General features: G+C 50.6%; 1 protein-coding gene across 1 annotated transcript in view; it reads left to right on the forward strand.

Annotated features, from left to right (window-relative positions):
• Positions 1-193: 193 nt before the first annotated feature.
• Positions 194-13,326, forward strand: part of LOC144767248 (uncharacterized) — a 382,106-nt gene continuing 368,973 nt past the window's right edge. The window contains exon 1 of the mRNA XM_078650776.1: positions 194-347. The gene's annotated coding sequence lies outside the window, so the exon portion shown is untranslated. The remainder of the gene's footprint in view (positions 348-13,326) is intronic.

A 13,326-nucleotide genomic window follows, 5' to 3' on the forward strand; every position in this document is an offset into this window, starting at 1 on the left:
TCTGTACCGGATGTTGCTGAGCTCTCCTCAGGCGTGTGAGTATGATAGTGTCTGGGTCACGAAGGGCAGAGTCAGCACTAGCAGCGAGTCCCAGCCTCTTGCAGAGGAGAGTGGCCTTGAGGGTCTGTCTGTCTGTCCAGGGGGGAGGAGCCCTGAGGGTCTGTCTGTCTGTCCAGTGGAAGGAGGAGCCCTGAGGATCTGTCTCTCTGTCCAGAGGAAGGAGGAGCCCTGAGGTTCTGTCTGTCTGTCCAGTGGAAGGAGGAATCCTGAGGGTCTGTCTGTCTGTCCCGTGGAAGGAGGAGCCCTGGCTGCAGTTACCTTCAGTTTCAATTGTAGACACTGCAGGGGTAAGTGAGCCTCTCACAACCATCGTACAACCTAAGAGGTGTGAATACAGCCTGGGGGTGTACTTACCTCACACTGTCATCAGGGGGTGCAGTGGGCAGGTGTACTGATCTCACACCATCATCAGGGTGGCAGGTGTACTGACCTCACACCATCATCAGGGGGGAGGGGGACAGGTGTACTGACCTCACACCATCATCAGGGCGTACAGGGGGAAGGTGTACCGACATCACACCATCATCAGGGGTGCAGGTGGAAGGTGTACTGCCCTCACACCATCATCGGGGGGGCGCAGGGGGCAGCTGAACTGACCTCACACCATCATCAGGGGGTGCAGAGGGCAGGTGTACTGACCTCACACCATCATCAAGGTATGCAGGGGGAAGGTGTACTGACCTCACACCATCATCAGGGGGTGCAGGGGGCAGGTGTACTGACCTCATACCATCATCAGGGGGGATGGGGCAGGTGTACTGACCTCACACCATCATCAGGGGGAGGGGGACAGGTGTACTGACCTCACACCATCAGCAGGGGGAAGGTGTACTGACCTCACACCATCATCAGGGGTGCTGCCTAGGAGTACTGACCTCACACCATCATCAGGAGTGCAGGGGGCAGGTGTACTGACCTCACACCATCATCGGGGGATGCAGGTGGCAGGTGTACTGACCTCACACCATCATCAGGGGGTGCAGGGGGCAGGTGTACTGACCTCACACCATCATCAGGGGTGATCGACGCTTCCTGGTGGCAGCCCGAAGCTCTGGAATACTCTACCCCTAAACATCAGGCAGAGCCCCTCCCTCCTTCACTTCCGCAAGCTCCTAAAAACTTGGCTGTTCGATCAATGATTCTCTTTCCCTTCGCCTCCCATCACAAATAACTGTTTTTTTCAGCGCCAAGACGCCCGAGGGTATATGCTGCGCTTTATAAATATCAAAAATAAATACATTAAATAAATAAATCAGGGGCGCAGGGGGCAGGTGTACTGATCTCACACCATCATTGGGGGTGCACCCTGCAGGTGTACTGGCCTCACACCATCATCAGGGGGTGCAGAGGGCAGGTGTACTGACCTCACACCATCATCAGGGATTGCAGGGGGCAGGTGTACTGACTTCACACCATCACCAGGGGGTGCAGGGGGAAGGTGTACTGACCTCACACCATCATCAGGGGTGCAGCCTGGGGAGTACTGACCTCACACCATCATCAGGAGTGCAGGGGGAAGGTGTACTGACCTCACACCATCATCAGGGGTGCAGCCTGGGGAGTACTGATCTCACACCATCATCAGGAGTGCCGGGGGCAGGTGTACTGACCTCACACCATCATCAGGGGTGCAGCCTGGGGAGTACTGATCTCACACCATCATCAGGAGTGCAGGGGGCAGGTGTACTGACCTCACACCATCATTGGGGGTGCAGCCTGCAGGTGTACAGGCCTCACACCATCATCAGGGGAGTGCAGGGGACAGATGTACTGACCTCACACCATCATCAGGGGGTTCAGCCTGGGGGTGTACTGACCTCACGCCATCATCAGGGGAGGGGGGGTGTACTGACCTCACACCATCATCAGGAGTGCAGGGGGCAGGTGTACTGACCTCACACCATCACCAGGGTATGCAGGGGAAGGTGTACTGACCTCACACCATTATCAGGGGGTGCAGGGGGAAGGTTTACTGACCTCACACCATCATCAGGGGGCAGGTGTACTGACCTCACACCATCATTGGGGGTGCAGCCTGCAGGTGTACTGGCCTCACACCATCATCAGGGGAGTTCAGGGGGCAGGTGTACTGACCTCACACCGTCATCAGGGGGTTCAGCCTGAGGGTGTACTGACCTCACGCCATCATCAGGGGGGAGGGGGCAGGTGTACTGACCTCACACCATCATCAGGAGTGCAGGGGGCAGGTGTACTGACCTCAGACCACCACCAGGAGTGCAGGGGGCAGGTGTACTCACCTCCACCATCATCAGGGGGTGTAGGGGGAAGGTGTACTGACCTCATACCATCATCAGGAGTGCAGGGGTCAGGTATACTGACCTCACACCACAATCAGGGGGGAGAGGGGGCAGGTGTACTGACCTCACACCATCATCAGGGGGGGGGGTGCAGGGGGCAGGTGTACTGACCTAACACCATCATCAGAGGGTGCAGGGGGCAGGTGTACTGACCTCACACCATCATCAGGGGGTGCAGGGGGCAGGTGTACTGACCTCACATTATCATCAGGGGGCACAGCCTGCAGGTGTACTGACCTCGCAACATCATCAGGGGATGCAGCCTGCAGGTGTATGTGTAATGTTTAATTGTGAGACGACATGGCCCACTGTTATATATGAATCCCTTCATTTAGCCATGGCTCTTTAAAGAACAGTGCATTATGATATTTAAACACCCATATTAACAGTGTTTAGATCCAAGCTACGTGTGCCAGAATGCTATGTATCCTTGCTGAAATTCAGAACTTGAGTTGTACTGTGCAAGGGGGTGACATTGTGACCTTGTTATAATACATCAAAGATTTAGTGTGGCCTCAGTGTGTGGTCTTAACTCCTTTATATCCAGAATGGGAAACAACCTTTACAACGCAACCATTACATCACACTACACTTACAACGCAAGCATTGCATCGCAACATCCTTTACAACGCAGGCATTACATCGCATGATACTACATCACAATTCACTTTCTTAAACGCCAGCCTTGTTCGAGCATCGTGCCGACTCCATGCGAGCCAGAGATTCAGTCTCTCAAGACCGATCACTACGGAATGGGCCCCGTGGGCCCCTTGGACCTCGTCCTTCCCACTTGAATGAGCGTCCGGTTCCGCATTCCTCGCCGAATCCACGCATGACGACTCCAAGGCCAGATTTTAGCTGATCGCTCGCAGATACCGCCTCTACCGCCACCCCACAGACGTCCCAGACTATGGCGATTTATGACCCCGGGTCACGTATCCAGCACTGCCTTCGAACCCAACCCAGTCCTGATGATGATCCCAATTCATGTGGATCGAAACGCCATCGACACACCAGCGCAGCCATAGGCGCTTTACACAGAGTGGTTCACGAACAGTAAAATTGCATTGAAGTCAAAACGAACTCTTCTAACCATCCGGAACCATACTGTGCCAATTATTCACTGTATATATTTCTGCACCAGTCACCTTGCGCCGCCCACGCTGTTCACATTGTCACCTGAGTCACTACTTCGGTCTTCACTCACAAACCACGAGCACCATGTGCAATTTGGGTTGCCACAATTGCTTTTTATTTATGTAGTACAGTGCTGTTACAACTGTAATTTACTTTTCCTTTCCAAATTTACTGTTTATATAAATGATGCCATGAGCACATGCTATAATCAAATAGAGTCTTCTTGTGGATAATGTTGTATGCATATCCTTATTAATTGACTATGAATAATACCAGTTGGGATACTCCTTGTTCTTATTACACTTCACCCCAATCCCAACACGGTTGACAGGTTTATGCTCCTGTTCCTTGATACAAGGAGGAAACAAAAGCATATTTTTGCAGAACAATATTAGTTTCTTCTCTCAGAATGCATGTGTTTAGTAAGCACCTTTTTCCACAGTTCTGTACATTGAACCCTTTGATATCCGGACTTTGTTCCCTAAAGTGAGGTGGTTGTTTTATTCATAACTAGCATATGAAGCTGCCTTCTAATTCGTTGATATACTAATGATTTGTGGGGCCCAGGCAACACATATTTGGGGCTCCCTATTTGGAATGCACTTGAATGTATTACTGCTTTTAGGGTCATTGAAGTCCGTGTGATGCCCCAAAAATATTTAATCGTGTTAAGCCTTCAGAACCCGTGGCCGGCAAAAGCATCTAAAGTCCAAGCTGACTAGAGTCCACCAGCCAAGTACTATCAACGAAGCTTGAACAAACATTGATAAAGATATTTCTTTTTGCGATTGAGTCTATATATTTTCGTGCAAAAAGGTTTTATGTGGCTGTCCAGTCAGCTTGTTACTCCCATTGCAGGAAATCCTGTTATGGGTTATGTGTTCTACGTTTAGTGGACTAGTGCACAATATTGCAATAAAAAGACTTATACATAAAGCACTTGAAAGTGTATATAAATGTTTGTAATTACAAATATATCACCATAGGCATTCCTGCTGCAGCAGCAAAATTCAAAGCACCGATCTCAGGATTTTCGCCATCGCATTTTTGAAAATCGAATAACTTTCTCTTTATTTCTCTTCCCCCGCCTTGTCCATCTCAACTTCTATATATGTGTAAACCTACAGCTAAAATCCGAGCCGCTTTCAGTGGCGGGCCTTGGTGGGGTCGCAAACCCCAAATCTCAACAACAATCGGTTTGTCGGTATCCCACAAACGATGCCAGGGCCACAAGTATTCCTTTTCAGTGTGTTTTTATTTTAAGCCAAGTCACTCTGCGCGTTTCGGAGGCAACCTCCTGGTTCACGAGTACGAGTACAATCAAATCACAGTGTTTATACAATATCATGTGATACACCTCTACGTAATAGACAGTGACAACAGATTCAAGGTGTTTGAACGTCCTCGGAGCTGGAAAAACAGACTTGTTTAGTCAATGTTGGGAGATACATCGTGAGACATTGCATTAAAATCATCATGCAGTATGTAAATTAAACATTAGGTCATTGCTGTGAACCTAAACATTTTTCTTGAGTTTTTTACCTGCCGTTGCAAAAAGCATTAATTCCGCATTGTCATGTGCGGCACATTGTCATTTCCAACCAAATAAGTGCTGGCGAAAGTTCACTGTAATTATAAGATAAACCATCTGTAATTCTACGCGCTTGGTGTAAAACACATTCAATTATTAGTGCTGATGACTAAGCACGTAGAATTACAGATGACGTGGTTTCTCTTATAATCACACAGAACTCAACTCTGAGGTGAGGCTGGGTAGACCACGCATACACAGGAGAATGTGAGGGTTGAGGCTGCACGGATCAAGCATGCACAAGAGAATGTGAGGGTTGAAGCTGCACAGATCAAGCATGCACAAGAGAATGTGAGGGTTGAGGCTGGGCAGACCACGCATACACAGTTGAATGTGAGGGTTGAGTCTGAGCTGACCAAGGGTGCACAAGAGAATGTGAGGGTTGAGTCTAAGCACACCAAGAGTGCACAAGAGAATGTGAGGGTTGAGTCTGAGCACACCATGCATGCGCAAGAGAATGTGAGGGTTGAGGCTGGCAGACCAAGCAATACAAAAGGGGATGATGGACGGAGCATCTGAGCAAATCAAACACTCACCCCCAGTCAACGGATCTGGGTTTAATGCATCACCATTCTTTAGCTCACTCTCCCACCCCAGTTCAGACATGGCCATATGCAAATAAGTCTGACCCTGTGCCTCATGGGAACAGTCCAGCCCGAACTGCCAATCCATGTCTTTCCTGGACCAGAAACAAGTATCCTGGGACCGGTTTCGGATTCATAATCCTCATCAGCCAGGCTATCTTGAATCCAGTGGCAAAGTGAGCAAGGAACTCACTGTGAGAAGTTAGCCTGGCATATGACGTCCACTTTTCTAGTGGGCACCTTGCACCAGTCTAAAAGACCCTTATTGAAGGTGGTTGTATGTAAAGTCAACCTTATAGACAAGCTATCCTAGTGTTAGCATGGACCAGCAGTCTTAGGCTAAAACCTCAGAGAGCATGTGAAGCAAGCTGTTTCACCAATTATAATCCCTTGAATACCAAATGAAAGGACACCACACAAGGTATATATCATATATATATGTATGTATTACTAACACAGCCCCTCTGCACTCTTTATGAGGTCAGAGATAGAAGTACATTACAAGTTACTCATTAAGCAGTTACACAAATACAGTTCTGCCCTAGGGGCCTCATGAACCATATACTAAATAAGTGGTATAAGGACCACTTCAGGAATGGTGAATAGGCCTAGGGCCTAGAGAATCGCAGAGGTTACACTGGACAACCAAGGGATTGGAAGTAGGAGGTCCACGGGAGACGCGTGCAGTCTCTAAACACAGTCGCGAGTTACCATAGAGTTATAATGGGAACGTCAAAGTTACAAAGTAGTAGATTAAGGACACTTCTGGGTGGACTACCGTAAAACCCTTTTAAACTAGGACACTTCGAGAGTCAACACCCAAGGGAGCACCGGAGTACTCGAGTTACCTCACCCAGGGAAGCCGGGTGCATAGGTGTTCTTTCGTATCGGTTTTCGTCGCTGTTTCCTATGGAGAGCTGCAAAGAAGTGCTGCAGGCGACCAGGAGAAAAGTGTGAAGAACCTGAAAGCAGAGGGGTCAGAGTCTGGGTCCCTTGCCAGTGACCAGGAAGGGATCAGGAAGGAACCAGGTGATATCGAGATGCAATCGGGTGAAGAGGTGAAGCTTGTCTCTGCAGCCACGAGGACCAGGAGGCGTCGACGACGACCAGGAGCTGGATTCGAGCTGTCCTACAAAGGTTCTAGTTGACTGCGGTGTCAGTATCTGGATTGGACCCAACAAGCCTTGGCAAACGCAATGCACGCAGGAAGGAAAGATTGGCTTCAGGTCAGACCAGCAAGGTCTGGGCAGCTTCTCCTTTGCAGGGAAGCTGGAGCAAGCCCGGAGCAACCAGGCAAGCATTGTAGTTTCAAAGAAAAGTCTTGTTGAATCTCCCCACCAGACCATTGCATTGTGGTGGTAGGGTGTGGTGAACTCATAGTTCACGCCACACTCTTTCCACATAGCAGTCAAGTATCCAGACATAAAGTTTGCACCTCTGTCTGAGACAACCTCCTTCGGAAAACCCACTATTTAGAAAACTCCCAGGAGGGCTCGTGCCACAACAGGTGCTGTTGTGGTCCTTAGGCGAATAGCTTCTGGGTATCTGGTGGCATGATCCACTACCACCAGAATAAACCTGTGCCCAGATGCTGTTTGAGGATCCATTGGTCCAACAATGTCTATCCCAACACTTTCAAAGGGAACCCCCACCACAGGTAGTGGTATAACAGGGGCCTTTGTGGTGCCACCTGATTTTCCACTGGCTTGGCAGGTGACACAGGAGCGACAAAACTCCTTAGTCTCCTCTGACATGTGGGGCCAGTGAAAGTGAGGGGCAAGCCTGTCCCAAGTCTTGTTCTGGCCAAGATGTTCTGCTAAGGCATGGGTACTCACAAACTTTCTCTAAGGGGCCAAATTTACAGTGTAGTTTGTGGCCGAGGGCCGCACCGGTGGGGGCGTGGTCAGTGAGAGAGGGGGCGGGGCTAGAGACAAAAAAAAACTGAGACCATGAGGTTGAACACAGGCCCTGGCAGCGGATGTCTTTGTCCACTGAGCCGCCAGACCGAGCATACACACATCTCTCTCTCTGTCTCCCTCCCTCTCTCTCTTTCTCTTCCTCCCTCCCTCTCTCTATTTCTCTACCTCCCTCTCACTCTCTCTCTCCGTCCCTCCCTCTCTCGTCTCCCTCACTCCCTCTGTCTCCCTCACTCTCTCTGTCTCCCTCACTCTCTCTGTCTCCCTCACTCTGTCTCCCTCACTCTCTCTGTCTCCCTCACTCTCTCTGTCTCCCTCACTCTCTCTGTCTCCCTCCCTCCCTGTCTGTCTCCCTCCCTCCCTGTCTCCCTCCCTGTCTCCCTCCCTCTCTAGGTCTCCCTCCTTCTCTGTCTCCTTCCCTCTCTCTATCTTCCTCCCTCTCTCTGTCTCCCTCCCTCTCTGTCTCCCTCTCTCCCTCCCTCTCTCGGTCTCCCTCCCTCCCTATCTCTGTCTCCCTCCCTCCCTCTCTCTTTCTCTACCTCCCCTCTCTGTCTCCATCCCTCTCTTTCTCTCCATCCCTCTCTTTTTCTCCCTCCCTCTCTTTTTCTCTCTCTCTCTCTGTCTCCCTCACTCCCTCCCACTTCCTCCCTCCCTCCCTCCCTCCCTCCATCTCCCTCCCTCTCTCTGTCTCCCTCCCTCTCTCTGTATCCCTCCCTCTCTTGGTCTACCTCCCTTTCTTTGTCTCCCTCCCTCTCCCTGTCTTCCTCTCTCTCTCCCTCTCACCCTCTTTCTCCCTCCCTCCCTCCCTTTGTCTCCCTCCCTCCTTATGCCTATGCCTCCCTCCCCTCCCCTGTCTCTCCCTCTCTCTCCCTCCCCGACTCTTTCCCTCCCTCGCCTTCCCCTGACTCACCCTCTCTCCCTCGCCCTCACCTGACTCTCTCTCTCTCCCTCCCTCTCCCTCCCCTGACTCTCTTCCTCCCTCCCCTCACACTCCTTCCCTCCCCTCACACTCCCTCCCTCTGTCTCTCCCTCCCTCGCCCTCCCCTCACACTCCTTCCCTCTGTCTCTCCCTCCCTCGCCCTCCCCTCACTCTCCCTCCCTCCGTCTCTCCCTCCCTCGCCCTCCCCTGACTCTCCCTCTCCCTCACCCTGCCCTGGCTCTCCCTCCCTCCCTCCCTCTCCCCTGACTCTCCCTCTCTCTCCCTCCCCTGACTCTCCCTCTCTCTACCTCCCTCCCCTCACACTCCCCCCTCTGTCTCTCCCTCCCTCCCCTCACACTCCCTCCCTCTGTCTCTCCCTCCCTCGCCCTCCCCTCCCTCTCCCTCCCTCTGTCTCTCCCTCCCTCGCCCTCCCCTCACTCTCCCTCCCTCCCTCTGTCTCTCCCTCCCTCGCCCTCCTCTGACTCTCACTCTCCCTCTCCCTCCCTCCCTCCCTCTCTCCTGACTCTCCCTCTCTCTCCCTCCCCTGACTCTCCCTCTCTCTACCTCCCTCCCCTCACTCTCCCTCCCTCCCATCACACTCCCTCCCTCTGTCTCTCCCTCCCTCGCCCTCCCCTGACTCTCACTCTCCCTCTCCCTGCCCTGGCTCTCCCTCCCTCCCTCCCTCCCTCCCTCCCTTCCCCGACTCTCCCTCTCTCTACCTCCCTCACCCCCCTGGCTCTCCCTCTGTCTCCCTTCCCTGACTCTCCCTCTCTCGCCCTCACTCTCCCTTCCTCAACCTCCCCTGTCTCTCCCTCCCTCTGTCTCTCCCTCCCTCTGTCTCACCCTGCCCTGACTCTCCCCCTCCCTCTCTCACTCCCTCCCTCGCCCTCCCCTGACTCTCTCACTCCCTCAACCTCCCCTGACTCTCCCTCCCTCTGTCTCTCCCTCCCTCGTCCCCTCTCTCCATCTCTGTCTCCCTATCTCTGTCTAGGCAAGGTGTATTAATTCTATTAGAAATATCACGAAAAGCAAGAGCTATTTGCTGCACACATCGAACCACCTTCCCCAGCCTTCCCAAAATCTGCAGCACATTATTAGTGACTCCCTGATGTAGAGGGTGCACGAGAGCTGGCTGGACCACTGCAGCAGAGATCAGGTGTAATCCGGAGGGCAGAGATTCCAAATAAGGCTGGGCTGATTCAGACTTTCATCCCTTCAGTGTCGATAAAACAAATGCTACTCGAGTCTGCGCAGAGTGATCTCCAAGTGGCTCGGTTCAATCAGTCACGGGGTTTGTCCTGATCACAGTAATTGTCCAACAATCCCCCCCCCCAACCCCCCTCCTCTGTGGCAGCCCGGGATGAGTCAGCTTGCCTGGCGCGCACACAGCCGGAGCACTTCATAGGTCTTTAGAAGACCATTAAATCATTAATGAGGCTTTGTTCTGTTTCACCTCTTCTGAGGCCCCTGCAGCCCCACTCTATGGCTGGGATTTCCCAGCCCCCCTAGAGCAGAGCCTCTCAGAGTCAGGCTGCATCAACCGCCGGTGTTTACTAAAACTCTTGAATTTTTTTTTTTTTAATTGGTACATGTCTGCAAGGTCCGGCGGGCCGCCAAGGAAGGCTTGCCGGGCTGCCACCGGCCCGCGGGCCGTACTATGAGTACCCCTGTGCTAAGGGAATATCATGGGCTAAGGCAGGGGTCTTCAAACTATGGGGCGCGACCTTCGGGGGGGCCGTGGAGTGATGCAAAGGGGGTCGCGCCTTTACAGTCATACTTCTGCCCAGGCCCAAGGGCTTCAGCCCCCCTCCTCCCTCGTGTGTCTCTCAGCCTGGCTGCTGCTGCAGTATAACTCGAGCTGTGGGCTCGGCTGGGCAGTGTCCGGAGTCATCTCCAGCCGCCCAAGTTTTTCACATTTCTTTAAAGACCATTTGCATATTTACATGCCTTTGTAAACTGGTTACAGAGGCTTCGTTTTTTTCCTGGGTCCAGTACCCCATGTGCCCCCACTCTGCCTGTTCCTTACATTTGAATTTTACAATTACTGCTGTAGAGTGAGAATGCATTAAATGAAAAGGAATATAAAGTAGGGTTGCCAAAAGAACAAGTATTTGCAATGCAATAGGTCTCGTATTAGAAAAGCTTGAGCTATTGGTATTGTAAATGACACATTTTTTATTTATGTGTTGGTTTTGAAAATAGCAAAATTAATAGCTTTGTCATTTACAATGCCAATAGTTTTAACTTTCGCAAATGTGACACCTATAGCATTTGTAATGCAATATGTGTTTTATTTCCATAACTTAGATGTATTGATATCACAAATAACAATGGCTTTTATTTTTTTAAAATAATTAATACTTAAATAAAAGCTATTGTAATTTATAATTGTAAATAACTTTTGTGAAGATTATGTTCAGTGTATTTTATTGTGACGAAAATCCAAGAACAGAAGTGAAATATTAACATCTTTTTGTGACATTTGTAATAAAGCTTGAAACATTCAGAGAACATATTTGAACCAGTTGTTGTTGAATGGTTGCACAGATTGATGCTGTGGTGGCGCTGAGTGATGTGGTGGCGACGAGTGATGCTGTGGTGTTCAGTGATGCTGTGGTAGCGCATAGTGATGTTGTGGTGCCCCTGAGTGATGCTGTGGTGGTGCTGAGTGATGCAGTGGTGATGCGATATATAGATAGAGGGAGGGCGATAGATAGAGGTAGGGCGATATATAGATAGAGTGAGGGCAATAGATTGATAGCGTGAGGGCGATAGCGTGTGGGCGACAGATAGATAGAGTGAGGGTAACAGATAGATAGCGTGAGGGCGATAGATAGAGTGAGGGCGATAGATAGAGTGAGGGAGATAGATAGATAAGAGTGAGGGCAATAGATAGATAAGAGTGAGGGCGATAGATAAGAGTGAGGGCGATAGATAGATAAGAGTGAGGGCGATAGATAGATAAGAGTGAGGGCGATAGATAGATAGAGTGAGGGCGATAGATAGACAGAGTGAGGGCGATAGATAGACAGAGTGCGGGCGATAGATAGACAGAGTGAGGGCGATAGATAGAGTGAGGGCGACAGATAGATAGAGTGAGGGCGACAGATAGATTGAGGGTGACAGATAGATAAGAGTGAGGGCGACAGATAGATAGTGAGGGCGACAGATAGATAGTGAGGGCGATAGAGTGAGGTGGCCTCGTGGTGGACGTGGTGGTGGCCGTGGTGGTGATGGTGGATGTGGTGGTGGTGGACGCGGCCTGCATCAAAAAGTGAGACAGACAACTCATGCCTTCTTGAATTATGGAACAATAAGCAGAGTGGCAGAGGCCGAAAGGAGCATACGGGTCCGACCCGTATGCTCCATGAGGAGAGATGAGATGATGAGAGAGGACAGCAAGGGAGTGAGAGAATTCGATTGAAGAGGTAAGGGATGAGTAGAAATGTGAATTGCCGAAGAGAAGTGTGGACACGCAAGAAGTGAGTGTGAGCCAAAGGTGAGGACTTCTGTTAGAACAAAGAGGAGATATGAAAGTTGAATGGGGGGACTGGAGAGGTGTAAGATACAAATAGACAAAAGTTTGAATGGAGAGATGAGGTGAATGAGAAGTGCTGAGGGGCATGGGAGATGACGGGACCAGAGAGGCCATGAGATAAATGCGAGAGATTGTTAAAGATGAGGGCAGGGAAAAGACAGAATGGCAAGAGGTGATTAAAGGTGTAGTGAGAGGTTGAATGGGGAGAGTTCAGAAGTTGTAAAAAGGGGTGAAAGAAAATGGCCTGCAAAGTGAGGGAGAGATCTAGGGTTAGGAGAGGAGAGAGGAATGGAAGGGATGGGGTGAGAGGAAAGCTGCATGGGTAAACTGCTTAACGCTGCACAAAACCACCAGTTTTTTTAGGGACCCCTGCTTCTTCTGGCCAGGTGAGCTTCTAATGTGGCAGCACCTATTCGTGCGGAGTGGAAGGCCCTTCACAAAAGTTGACTAGAAATCTTTCTGAAGTTAATTGCTGTATTTTGGTTATAAACGGGTACTGATGCGGTGAAATCCTTCCTCAGTGTTACTGTGTGTAAAAAATGTCAAAATAATGAAGTAATGCTATCCCAAAATACGCGGCATCACATACCATCACTTACATTTTCTTCCCACACAATTTAGTCAAGTTTGTCCCGTAATTTGGTCCTCACCTGCCTCATAATTCTAGTAGCCCTGCCTACAGGTTTAGACATTTTTGTCTGGAGGGGGTCCTTATGCCTCGAAATGTTGACAGGGGGGTCTCGGCATCCAAAGGTTTGAAGACCTCTGGGCTAAGGTAAAAAGGAAGCCCCTGAATGCCAAAGGTATGACCAACCTCCTGGAAGCACCAGGCTTGGGGTCTCTACCCTCTGAATACAGGAGCCTGTGGTTCTGAAAATTATGGACCCTGCTATGATGTGGTATCGAGGCCCAACACTCGTGTCACAAAATATCATCCAATCATGACGAATTTGGTATCGGCAGACCGGTAATGACTTGGACATTATACCTGTGCATTTGCGTCGTGATCGAGCAATGCAATCACCTTTGAACAGTAGTTTCTGTCTTGAACCCTCGAGGTTCCATCTTGTGAGCGGCATCCATCTTGTGGGTTGCCCTTACATAGTCAATTGACCAAGGCCGAATTCGAGCTGAAAGGACACGTCCACCTTTGCTGACTCCTCGCTGACCTGGGCGAGCTGCCTCCACTGCCTCCAGCCAAACCTGTTCGGGCAGTCCCCAACCCACTGGCCGAGCGAGATTAACATCAAGGCACAACATGTC

The sequence above is a fragment of the Lissotriton helveticus genome, chromosome 1_1 (genome assembly GCF_964261635.1).
Source record: "Lissotriton helveticus chromosome 1_1, aLisHel1.1, whole genome shotgun sequence".
Classification (NCBI taxonomy): Eukaryota; Metazoa; Chordata; class Amphibia; order Caudata; family Salamandridae; genus Lissotriton; species Lissotriton helveticus.